At 36.5% G+C, this 13,826-nt stretch overlaps 1 long non-coding RNA gene across 1 annotated transcript; it reads right to left on the reverse strand.

Moving 5' to 3' along the window:
* Positions 1-4,383: 4,383 nt before the first annotated feature.
* On the reverse strand, positions 4,384-5,016 carry LOC127841380 (uncharacterized). The gene is made up of 2 exons (XR_008030954.1): positions 4,759-5,016; positions 4,384-4,488 (listed from the first exon to the last, which is right to left on the reverse strand). It is a non-coding gene; the product is annotated as an uncharacterized LOC127841380 (long non-coding RNA).
* Positions 5,017-13,826: the final 8,810 nt, after the last annotated feature.

Raw genomic sequence — 13,826 nt, forward strand, 5'->3', positions numbered from 1 at the left:
GACTGTGATTACGAATGCACCAGTTCTAGGTAACTTTGACTCCAAGGAGCCCCTTGTGCTAGAATGCGACGCCTCTCAAAACGTGTTAGGTTGCTCCCTGTGACAGAAAGGTAGGCCAATTGCGTATGCTTCAAAAAGCTTGACCGCAAGTGAGAAACTGTGTGCAAACATTGAACGCGAACTACTTGCAATTGTGTTTGGTTGCAAGCGATTCCACCAACCGACCTACGGACGACACGTGACTGTTCACAGTGATCACAAACCGATTTCAATAAATCATAAAAAAGCCTATATCGGAAGCGCCACCCAGGCTGCAGAGACTTCTGCATTACAGAAATACGACATCACTGTGGAGCATGTGCGTGGTAAAGACATACCCGTCTCAGACTATTTGTCAAGACACTCAGTAAATGACACGTACCCAACTCTAATTGACGGATTGGACACACACGTGCATTCGGTCAGAAAGCAACTGCTGGTGACTGACAGACGTTTAGAATTATCAGACAGGCAATTCGTGACGACAGTCAGATGCAAATTCTAAAGCAGACGATACTTGGTGGCTGGTCAGCATCTCAGTCAAAATGTAACCCCGTGGTAACGGAATTCTTCAATCATAGTGATGAGCTTTTTACGAGGATAACCTAATTTTCAAAGATCAAACACTCCTTATTCTAGATCGCTGCAGCCCGACATGATCAGACAGGTTCACATAGGTCATTTAGTCCTGACCAAGACCCTGCAGCGGGCCAAAGACTGTATGTTTTGGCTTGGAATGCAAAAGCAAATCTCAGAGCGCATTTTATAGTACCCAAGTTGTCTCACTCACAAAGACTCGAATGTTAAAGAGCCAATCATAACGTTAGAATTCCCAGACAGGCCTTATCAAGTTTTGTCAACAGACCTGTTTTATTTTGACAATAGGAATTACCTACTGACGGTGGACCATTATTCGCATTTCTTCGAGACTTTTTACCGGACACAAAGTCGTACACAGTAATTCGAAAATTACAGACACATTTGGCTTGCAACGGAATTTGCGACGTGCTGCATAGTGACAATGGACCTAAGTTCTCTAGCACTGAGTTTGCTGAATTTGCAAAATCGTGGAATTTCACACACGCCACATCATCGCCGTTACACTCGCAAGGAAACTGTTTAGCCGAGCGAAGTGTAGGCATCGCGAAAAAACTTATGAAAAAGGCTAGGGATAGCAATCAGAATATCTATGTCGTATTGTTAGAGTACCGAAATACACCACTCAACTGTGCTTACAGCCCTGCACAGCTTTTACTCAATCGCAGAACTAAGTCACTATTGCCGATTTCAAACAAAGCACTGTGCCCCCTGGTTATCAATGCCTGTAAGGTCAAACAGTGTTAAAATAAAACACTCAAGCGAGAAGCAAGCATAACTACGATAAGTCGGTCAGATCCCTCCCGCCACTTAATGTAAATGACCCTGTTAGGATACAGATGGGTAAAATTTGGGTTCCAGGAAAAGTGATACAAAAACACCGCCCAAGGTATTACACCGTTCAAACGCGAGAAGGAGTAGTGTATCGCCGAAATCGCATTGCTTTACACAAAACTAACGAAAATGGATCAGACATATCTATACCAGACTACAACATTCTTGCAAATACCCCTACGGAACCCCGATTAGCTGTTTCAGCCAAGACTGCCCAGGTCATACCTTCAGACAAATCTTACGCACCACGGTGTGGGAGAGTAGTTAAGAGGAATGCGCTCTTCTACGGAGCAGAGTATGATAACCGATGGTTTTTATGATCTTTCAATACAGTACAAACTCGTTACATACACAACTTCGTGTTCCATAATTATGCATGAATTTTAATCTTGTCATATTTTGAATTATGCATGTATTTCAATTTCCTTTTGTTTATGAAGAGGGAAATGTTGTATTATCAGAACATCATAACAACCACGTGATCTACCACGTGTTAAGGGTTCCCGCTAAAGCCCGCTCCGGCGATAAGCCATGCACACTAGCTATCCAGCAACGCAACTGTATAGACGCTTATATGCTACATGTAAATATGTTAAATAAAATTGTAGAATAGAAGTTCGTGTATCTTGTGATATCGCCTTCACATTAGTGTTGACATTCACATACCAAATACACAACATACAACAATAATACACTATTTATTTAAAGATCTTTGTGTCAGGTTATCTATTTAAGAGATAAATCCCATACCAAATGGTATGATGGTATTACAATTGCCTGTCCGAACAGCGTAATGCTGTTTACCCAAGGCCTCATGAACAGTATAGCCCGAGTCGTATCAGGTGATGCAACGATGTTAATTTACTTAATATTTGCTTATGTCCGAGCACTGGTTCGACTATGTTCGACAATGTTCTTTCATTTACATTGGCATGCTCTATACGTGCTTTTTTCCGTTGGGCATTAAACTGCGTAATAGTTCGGCAAAATATTTTGAGTTTTAATGAGCGTTCCATTCGCATTTTTTTCTGGAATAATTGGCAAATTAATAATAAATATACAGCTGACAGATAGGTGTTTGGTACTCTTGCAGATTGATCAGGAAAATATTAATCCTTTGCAAAAAGACACCATATTATCGATGTTAACTTGTTGATTACTCTTTATTTTGGCACTGATTAAATTGTCCCCTTTATTATCAACCATAAGTGTTTGCATGTAAATTGATGTGTTTCACAATATCTTTTCCTAATTTGCCCTTAACCTTTCTAGTTATGTAATTGATAAATACGCTAGAATACATGAACTATATTTGATTATTTGATACTACGGTGCGTAAACTTGTTTTTTGAATAGTTTGTTTATTTATACATATTCCTCTTGATGTCTAGTAATGGGACCTGATGTACATGTATATTGATTTAAATATATTAATATCATTTATTAATATTGAGCTTTAATGTTAAATAATTTTGGTGGGTATGTTTTTTTTTTATGATTTGATTATGTACACTTCTTAACTATGCTAGAATGTAAGACTTTATTCTGTCATGTTTGTAATTATTTTGTCTCAATGTACATATCATTGAAGCTACATTGTCTTGAATATATTTTCTTAAAAGTTAAAAATTAAGTTAATTTATGTAACACCTATGTCTCGGTGACCATAACTCGTATAGTTTGATTTTTCTTTATGGACATATCAGTTGTAATTATATAGGATTATAATTTGTTGGTTTTAATTTTGTTCAAACTTAATATATGACTAAAACGGAAACCACTGTGATTTACCTGATGTATATGCAGAAGTGTTTGTTTGATTCATGATCTTTAATATGAAAACCATGTTTGTGCTTTTAACAAAATAGAAAGTGTGTGTTGTAAATTATGGATAGATACAAATTACTTCATTCGTCAAACAAGTTCGTGTATTATTATTATTATTACGGTTGGCCACCTGTGAAGACAATGAGGAATCAAGTGGTTTTACACATTCGATAGGTAAAATACTCTCGTGAGAAATAGAAGAGCTTACCAATCTTATGTTCACATTTGCTGATGGACCATTTGGGCTTTCACTTGGCTGATTTTTCAGGTTTTTTTTGTATGTTAAATTGTTTGCTCTTAACATGTTTTGAATAGTTTAGAAACTAACATTTCTATTTATCGGTTGACTGTATGCCTAAAAATTTGGTACGTTACACTTCGCCAAAATTAAGCAGATATACATAAACTCTTATTTGAAACATACAAAGTAAAACAATATTTCTTAGTTTAAATCTATGCAATTATACTTGTGCTTACAAATGTCCAAGTTAACTAAGTCCGTAAGACTTGAAGTGCAAACTAATAAACTGAGGCTGGTTTTAAGCATCCATGTTTGATCCTAAGGAAAGTCGTCGTTTCATTTTGGTTTTGATTGCTTTTGTTTAAATTATTCGTGGGTTTAAAATTGTATTATTCAGAACACGTTATTTAATAATAAGCATATGTTGCTGGTTAAGTAGTTTAAGAGTGATCATTCCTGCATGACAGTGTTTTCTTCTTTGTCGCATTTCTCGATATGGGGAGTCACTATTTATTCGCATCGAAAGCGACAAAATTGAACTATACTTCTCAACATAATTTTACTTGTACTTGCATCGCATACTAAACATTAAGACATTGTCTCGAAAGCAGATACTCACAAGTTGTTCCGATATTAAAATATTTGATTATGTTTTAATTCCAGCAGTCGGTCTGGGTATGAATTTACCTGGTTACGTTTCCAAATATGTGTATAAAAGATTGTTCTAGCTTTATGTGATTAAGCGCTTACTAATTAATGCAAAGTATTATATAGTTCTAGTTGTTAATTGTTTTAATATGCATTGAATTGGATTGAACAAGGACAAAGGAATAAACAACTACAACTGAATGCTAAAAATATAATTAGAAAGAGTCAGCAATATAAAATATTGTGAAATAAAAATCAGATCTTTACTTCAGTCTCGATGTCGATGTAGAATTCCATTTCGCCTGAAAGGTAAACGTTATAAATTATTAATGTACTTGTTTGTTTGCAGTAATGTTTTAAATCGTTTAAAAGCATAACAACGTTTAATGGTTCAATATACGTACAATTAACGAGGCCATGAACATATTTTCAATGTATACACCACCATTTTAATTTTTAAATAATGTTAATGTAATCGATTCAATTCGTTTGCATCGAATACAAAAGTGAAACAAGAACACGAAACTCTTTTCCGAACAAACAAATAATAATACACGCTATATTATACTCACTTTGTGTCCAGCCGACATGCCTGCCCTTGTAGCATGTATCTAATATTTCCCTCGATTACAACAAAACACTAGTTGGCATTTCTTCTGGCACCAGGGGCATCTTCCAACAAACTTTTGCCCTTTGTTGCATGTCTTCGCACATTTGCATTGTTGAGTACGTCCAAAACTTCCACCGAAACCGCCCAAACCGCCAAAATCACCACCGCCACCACCCCCTAAACCGTAACTTCCGCCTCCGTATCCACCAAGATCACCACCGTAACCACCTCCGTATCCACCCCACCTCCTCCGTATCCACCTCCTCCGTATCCACCTCCTCCGTATCCACCTCCTCCGTATCCACCTCCTCCGTATCCACCTCCACCGTATCCACCGCCTCCGTATCCACCGCCTCCGTATCCACCTCCACCGTATCCACCTCCACCGTATCCTCCGCAGTGTTTTCCATGGCATCCCTTCTTTCCTCCATAACCTCCACCACCGTAACCACCTCCGTATCCACCTCCTCCGTATCCACCTAGATCACCACCTCCGTATCCACCTCCACCGTATCCACCTCCACCGTCTCCACCTCCTCCGTCTCCACCTCCTCCGTATCCACCTCCTCCGTATCCACCGCCAAATCCACCACCGTAACCGCCTAGGAAACCACCACTGCCTCCGCCAAAAGCGCAGTGTTTTCCATGGCATCCCTTCTTCCCTCCATATTCTCCGCCAACAAGACCTCCGCCCCCGTAAAAACTACCACCACCGTAGCCTCCACCATCACCTCCGCCATATCCACCCCCGTATCCACCATCATCACCCCCGCCATATCCACCGTAGCCGCCGCCTCCCCCACCGTATCCACCGTAGGCGCCGCCTCCTCCACCATATCCTCCACCAATACCTCCACCGTATCCGTAGTTGTTTTGTCCCTTTTTAGCAATGCCGGATACTGAAAAAAATATCGATACCGTTTAAGCTTTGATACATGTCAAACGACATCGATACAAACATTTATTTCCAGTATGATAACCGTCCAATACCGTTTGCGACAGCAGGATTCAGAAGTTTTATTAGTAAGAGGATATACGTCTTAATGGAACATTGTTGGTTGCACGGCTCACTAAATCGCTACTTAACTGCGCTGCAGTAGTGCGTGCTGTGATAGACAGTACACGCATTCAGAAAAGCGTTATTGTGACAAATGTCGTTTTACGCTATCGGCCTGTTGATATGGCGTTGTTTTAGAATGTTGACAGTAACTGCATTAGCACAAATTAAAAAGACAAGCCATTTGTATTTGATTTATTTAAGGAACTTGTCCAAGAAATCATTTGTTTATAATATTATGCTTTTACAATACGAAACATTTGATACGATTACACATTGATACTCATTAACGATGTAAATGTATTAATCTAAATTTATACTGTCGCGTGACAGCGATAGTTTTAATGTATTTAACATCCGTTTTAACGAACTACTTCTTTACTCTGCATATACCAGGTCAGTCAAGCGATTTATACATGCGCAAAGCTGATAGAGGACAATGGTGTCTGATAATCGAAATTGCTTATTTATGAATAGATGCAAACAAATAGATCCGAGATAAACCCCAATAAACAATTATAAATTGCTTCCACACAATCACTTGTGACAATATTTGGGTTTCTGATACGATGTGATTACAGTAAATTTATTAAATGTTCTTAAAGTCTCGATTTTTTATTTATCTGGCTAACTGTCTTTTGATGCTGTCGGCGTTTTGATTTTAATTGTTTAAAGGTTACTTACGTCCCATATTAATTAACAAAGTAAACTTTGGATGCAATTCAAACAAATTCGGTTAACATCAACTTCAAATATTATAATCAAAAGGCACAAATATCTGAAGTGTAGATGCAGACGCTGTATTATTTCGGATCTAATTTCTTATTTGCATTTCGAATTAAACATATTATTCTCAAAACGAATAAAAATACGGCAGTACATAAAGAAAAGATTAAAATGCATTCAATTTATATTTACATGATACACTTTGTACAAATGTTTAAAACCCTATTCAACTAGTAGATTGACTAACATGCACGTTCTTTAAAGACATACAAAATCTTACCTGCGCTCACGGAAAACACTGCCAGAAGTAAAGCAATTGAAGTCTTCATGGTGGTGTGTAGTCTAAACTGCTCTCATAATGTCTGCACACATGCACTCTTATATAGTGTGGACTTACGGGGTGATGTGGCAGAATGTGATCGCTCACTAACATCTTTGTTTAATTAATGAGGAATTAAAAATAACGTTCAATCTCAATTGATATTTGCATAACCCGTTCTGTCATTTAGTGGGCATTTGCATATGCCAACTGTATTGACCAAATTGATTATGTAAGTGACAAACTTCAATAAACGTTTTCATAAATTAAACCCCAAATTAAAACCTTAAAGGTTTTTAAACTATGGTTTTGTTTTCGATCATGCTTCTTGAGTTTAGATGAGAATACCAAACATGTCCATTTCGTTGTATGGTTACTTTTTTGTTTGTTTGTTTGTGTGTATGGTTGGGGTGTAAACATTATTTCAGTCACTTAGCGGCAGTCAGTGGACCAACTTAAGCTTTTCCTTGATAACCGGTAGCTGGGGTAGAAATAAAAGCGCACATCATTAAGCCAGTGAATGACAATCGCCCTGGTTATGTTGGAGCCGAGGATCGATAAAGCGATCCTAAAATGCGTAAGCAGAACTGTGTGTTGTAAATTAAACGTTTATAGCTTACATAATGCAAAATAAAGATTCGTATCATGCATCTCGTTCATTCAGTAAATAAAGCTTGTCACGTGCCGTTTACGTCATGTTCGTGCAAGTCTAAAAAGTGGATTCGCTGTCATAAACCGATAGTACGGTGTAATTTTTACCGTTCGAATTCAAAGAAAAAGACGCAAAAAGTTTGCTAAAATTTATTCGTACGCAAACATCACACAAAAAGCATTTTAATTCAACAACCTCATAAAAATACAAACATTCATTCTTTTTTTATCTTAAAAAACATAGCACATTATGCACAAAAAACAAGATAACTTATCACGCAAAAAACATAAAAACACACACAACCATTATCACTCGCAACAATCAAAACAATTCACTCTACGCTTAAAAAACTCCGAAAATGTTATTTTCAAGTCGATACACAGTGTTGTAAGTACAATGTACTCATTAGTGGTCATTTAATTAGCGATAATTACTTTAAACGTGTCACAAACTCTGACATATTTTCTTTTAAAGATATCCCCACAATTATCCCCGGAAAACAACCCGTCTCAACACCTTATTATTTGTTTACTCGCAGCGGGCCGCTTTTATAATATCAAAGACAATGACCGCTATCAAACGCTTAAACCACAAAATAGATGGACAAATGATGTGCTGTGTTTTTAATTTTCGCGACTCGAGACGACTGACGCGTGACCGTTGATTGCAGGTCAAACATGCATTTCGGAGAGGAATATAGTGGCCGTTAGCCGTTATGGACAGGTGGCCGTTATTTTCAAGTGAAATATAGAGTGCTTTCGTCGGGGGGATTTCAGACTGACCGTTGCCTACAGGTGACCGGTAAATTCAGGTGGCCGTTAGGTCAGTTTCGACTGTATATACTACAGTTTAACTTTGTCATCCTGGCCTTACTCTAGCCTTGGAAGCGAACCTTGAGTTTGACGCAAATCGCTGAACAGACACACGAGTTTGAGAAAACAAGACACACACCCATGCTTTTTGTAGAACATGTAGTGGACATAATGTGCGTTATTCGCAGGCCTATCCCGTTATTTCGAGTTTGGAAAGTCGCTGCCGGATTAAGAATTGTGTCTATCGAGTTGTAACTCTATTCGTATATATCGACTTAACTTAAACTTAAATATGAACACACGTTCTTGTATGAGACGAATCCCAAGAACAAATTTGAAATGACCGCATGTTGATCGCGTGGTTAACACGTGCTGCTTGTTTGACAAACGTCCGATGTTTCAAAATGTAGTTTGGCAAACATTTCTGCCGCAAGCTCGATATACAGTCGCCGAAACCCGAAAGTAACCGACGCTTCATTTGGAATATGAATACTTTTTATCATATGGGTAAAAACTGTTTGTTCAGGTGAAGATTCTTAGTATAAGTTTAAAGCAACCAAAGAAACACACAAAAAAACACAACAACACTCAAAACAACAATTAAAACGACATAACATACAACACAAATTAAACACGTTGAGCTTTTGCAATTGTATACGAAGCTTGTATGAAAACCATTTGAACGAAACATTCGAATATGTCCATTGTATAGTTTGTGTCATAAAACGGCTTAATTACTTGTACCAGGATAGTTTATCTTTTTTATTTGCAACCTCATTTCAACTGCAAGTAAATTATGCCGCGTCTGTGAGAACATTATGAAATTTGTTTCGCAAAAAAACGCGTTCTCAAATATCTTTCATAACATGTTGATTTATTTTTAATATAATTCAAATGCATTTAAGCTCTGTATTTTAACTGAGCGCTCTGATGCTTTTTGTTTATATTGGGAAAAGCGTCAATTTCGAAGAAAACAGTGAACTATATGGTTAGACTCTATTTAGTATTTATTATATTAAAGGGACCTTTTCACGTTTTGGTAAATTGACAAAATTACCAAAAATTGTTTCAGATTTTCATTTTATTGTAGTTATGATACTTGTGAGGAAACAGTAATACTGAACATTTACCATGCTTTAAAATATCCACTATATGCATCTTTTGGCTATTTAAAAACCTGAAAATTATAAAGTGTTGCAACGCGAAACGATTGAATAATTTTGAGAGTTCTGTTGCTGTCGTTAGATTTAGTGATATAAAGAGGATTACGTATACAAAGTGTAAACTACATCACTTATTGTATGAGCACGGTTTGCCGAGTGGTCTAAGCGATAGACTTTTATTCCAGGGGTCAGTGGTTCGAGCCCAGTTGATGGTTTTTTTTTCTTTCTTTAATTTCATTGTTGTTTATTTACTGGAGCTTTTTAAATCTAATGTTTACATTTATCAATATAAAGCATTTAATGACAAACTTCAATTAGATGCCAAAATATGCGAAAAGGACCCTTTAATATGTTCTTAAATGCCCTCCAGAGAAACTTTCTTAATACAAAGGGACTTTATAACAAAGCGAATTTTACAAACTGTGATTTATATATATTATTTATGATTTAAACTTTAAAATAAACAATAGATTTTTCAAGGACCGAGCCTTATTTATTTTTATTGCTGTAACTTTGAATAAAAAGCACATCGTGGCGTCATGCTAATTTTTAAATACGGGCATAAATTACTTATGTTTAAAATTTATTATCCGCTAGTTTAAGATTATAAATGGTATATTTAACGCATCATAAATTGATATTCAAAATGGCATTTTATTTGAATAAACACATTCTTTCAAAACCTTTTTCTAAATGAACGGCAATAAGGCATTTGCTTATTAAAAAAGGTCGCACAAATAAGATCATGTGGCGTAACTGGTTTCTCAGTCTGTGAGGGGGGGGGGGGGGGGGGTCCAATAACAACAAAAAAACGAATTTTTATCTGTCCCCTTTTTATGTCTCTAGAAAAATATAGTTCAAATGTAAATCGCACAAATAATTATCAAACAATATACGAATTGACATTTAGGTTATTAACCCATTCATGCCTAGCGTCCTGAAAAAAGGACATTGCAAACAGCGTAGACCCAGATGAGACGCCGCATAATGCGGTGTCTCATCTGGGTCTGCGCTGTTTACTTAAAAAAAATTCTGTAAGAAATATTCTAAATATAGAAATAAATATACCAGACACCCCTACTTTTGGAAATAAATTGATCCAATTTAGAAGGATGGGTGAGTCCACTGGGCATAAATGGGTTAATCGTTCTGATGCTGACTAACGCCTTCTTGGTTTAAAGAGGCATTTTCACGTTTTGGTAAATTTACATACCCAAACAAATGTTCCAGATTCGCAAATTTGCGTTGTTGTTATTATATTTGTAAGTTTAGGAAACATTAATTCTGAACATTTACCATGCATAAATTATCCACTATGTGCATCATTTAACGATTTAAAAACATGAAAATTGTAAAGCATTGCAACGCGAAACGATGGAATAATTAGCAGAGTTCTGTTGCTGTCGTTATATTGTGTGATACTACGAGGATTGATTATATTTAGTATAAAATACATCACTCATTGTATGAGTACGGATGGCCGAGTGGTCTAACCGTTAGACTCTAGTGATCAGTGGTTCAAGCCCAGTTGAGGGTTACTTTTTTCTTTCTTTAATTTTTTCTTGTTTTCTTTTGACTGGAGCTTTTAAGATCCAATGTTGACATTTATCAATATAAAACATTTAATGATAAACTTCAATACATGCCAAAATCTGTGAAAAGGTCCCTTTAATGCCTACGCATTACAACTCCAAATCGTTGTTAAATGTGCGATGTACAACTAAAAATTCTTTCTTAGGTAACATGCTTGATAATTATCGCCCATTTAATAAATCACATAGGGACAATATAACAAGTATTTCATAAATGTGTCAAACTTTGAAGTACACTTACAGAATCTTAAAACAAGTATATGCGTGGGGGTGTTAGAAAACTACATCGTTTACTCTTTTTGTTCGCTGTCCTTGGATGCCCTGCAGTCTATTCGTCACGCTAGAGAACGTTGCGAAAGGTTCACACAACCTGACTGAAATGTATGTTACAATCAATAAATCACATTTCGTTTCCAGAAAAACTTCATAAATCACATGAGCCGTCTAACTATTTATCGTTTTATTGTTATCACTTGTTGTCAGATACACGACACTAAATTCATTTTGTTTTATATAAAAAAAGGAAATACCGGCGATTACGAATTTTAATGCCATATTGCACTTTATAGGCAATTATAATTTTTACAGATTAAAGACGTATTATTTGTTGCGCATGCGTCGTGCCGACTAACAAACTTTATCGATTCTCTTCAAAATTTCTTAAAAAGCATAAATCTAAGACTTCAAGGGTTTGTTTTTTAAGTTTGTTTTTTATGTTTAATATATAGTTTTTATAGCCTCCCCTACCACCCAAGGCCCACTGTTCGTCCAAATAGTATCCTGCCTGATTTTTTTTATATGTATGGGTGTTTACTCGAATTTAACATACCACAGAAATGTACTCGTACTTCATCATTGATGTACTTATGTATTTCGCTTCTCTCATTATCCCATGACATAGAGAATTTTTCCGGCCATGAATACCCATGTTGGTCATGTGGTACTGAAGTTTTCGATAATGATTAAACCCTACAATGTGACACATGTTCTCACTGGTTCCATATAAATTGTCAGAATGTTGATACCAATACATACAGTGACCTAGTAGCACTGGATGTGTCTTTTTCGTGGGTGTGCTCGAAATGTGATTGCCATAATTTTTCGAGTGGCTAATTGCACTCGTGGTCGTCCCTCTCTTCCCATAACAGTTTTGAACCGCTGAAAGATGTAACACAGACTAGACGGACTAAGACGCAGACGGCCACAAAGCCTCTGAAAACACCCTTTAAACAGAACCCCAAATTAAAAGTTATATGTGTAAATTCTCAGTCCATAGCAAATAAAAAAGAAGCTGAATTTTGTGCCTTATAAGATAATAATAAACCGTATATTGTTGTAGGTACGGAATCCTGGTTGACCAAAGATCATAAAGACTGTGAAATTTTCCCAAAGTCTTTATGTCATACCCCCTTCAGAGAAGACCGAAGCAGCAAAGGTGGAGGAGTTTTTATTTTGGTGAAAGACACAATTTTGGCAACTTAATGGAAACAGCTAAAAACTAACTGTGAAATACTCTGGATTAAAATTCATTCAACCTCTTGTAAACCTTTATATATTGCAGCATACTATCGACCAAAAGAAGCTGATGTGCAAAGTTCGGAAGAATTTAGGAAATCCCTTGAGCTAACTGCCAACCTGAAAGGAAATTTTTGGATACTCGGAGATTTTAATTACCCCAAGTTTTCTTTGGATACAGAAACCGGAAGTAGTAATGTAAAACTTTATGATGACTTTATTGACTTGCTTGCAGATTTTAACCTTACTCAAATGGTGACTGAAAACACAAGAGAAACACCATCTTGGACCTTTACCTGACCTCTAATCATACTCTTGTTAACTCGGTAAAATCTCTTCCAGGTATTTCAGACCATGATTGTTTATCTTTTATTTCAGATCTAAAACCAAAAATAACAAAAAAGAAAACCAGGGTTGTACCGCTGTATAGAAAGGCAGACTGGGATTTTTTCAAAACCCACATGCAAGGAGTGCGTAACAGGGTTCTTGAAGATGGTGAAAGTACCTCGGTAGAAGAACTTTGGTCATTCTTTTCAGACGAGATATCAACTGGTATTATAAAATGTATTCCCTCAAAAACTATAGGTACAAGAAGATCATTACCAAGGATGACCCAACCGTTTAAACCACTAATAAGAAAAAGAGATTAACTTTATTTCAGACTCAAAAACAATGGCGTTTATAAGACATCTGGACAACAAAATGATCTAATATTGCTTGATTTCAACAAAGCATTTGACAAAGTGAACCATCTTAAACGTCTTTTCAAATTGCAGGAACATGGTGTAGATACAGCTACTCTCTTATGGATCAAATCATTCCTTATAGGTCGAACTCAACGTGTTGCTCTAGATGGAGAATTATCACCCGAGGTACCAATGACATCTGTGGTACCACAAGGGTCTGTTGTTGGTCCGTTACCTTTTCTTCTCTTTATAAATGACTTACTTCAATCTATTACTACTCAAGTTCGCTTATTTGCAGATAACTTTGCCGTATACCGTACCTAACAATCATCAATATGCATGAATGCCATACTCTTCAAGAAGATCTAGATATACTACTAAAATGGGAACTTCTCTGGGTCATGGAGTTCAACCCAAGTAAATGCCAAGTTTTAAACATAACCAGAAATAAATCAAAATTATCTTTTAATTACAGACTTCATGGACAAATATTAGAAACTGTTGAAGA

This window comes from Dreissena polymorpha, chromosome 8 (genome assembly GCF_020536995.1).
Source record: "Dreissena polymorpha isolate Duluth1 chromosome 8, UMN_Dpol_1.0, whole genome shotgun sequence".
In the NCBI taxonomy this organism is placed as follows: Eukaryota; Metazoa; Mollusca; class Bivalvia; order Myida; family Dreissenidae; genus Dreissena; species Dreissena polymorpha.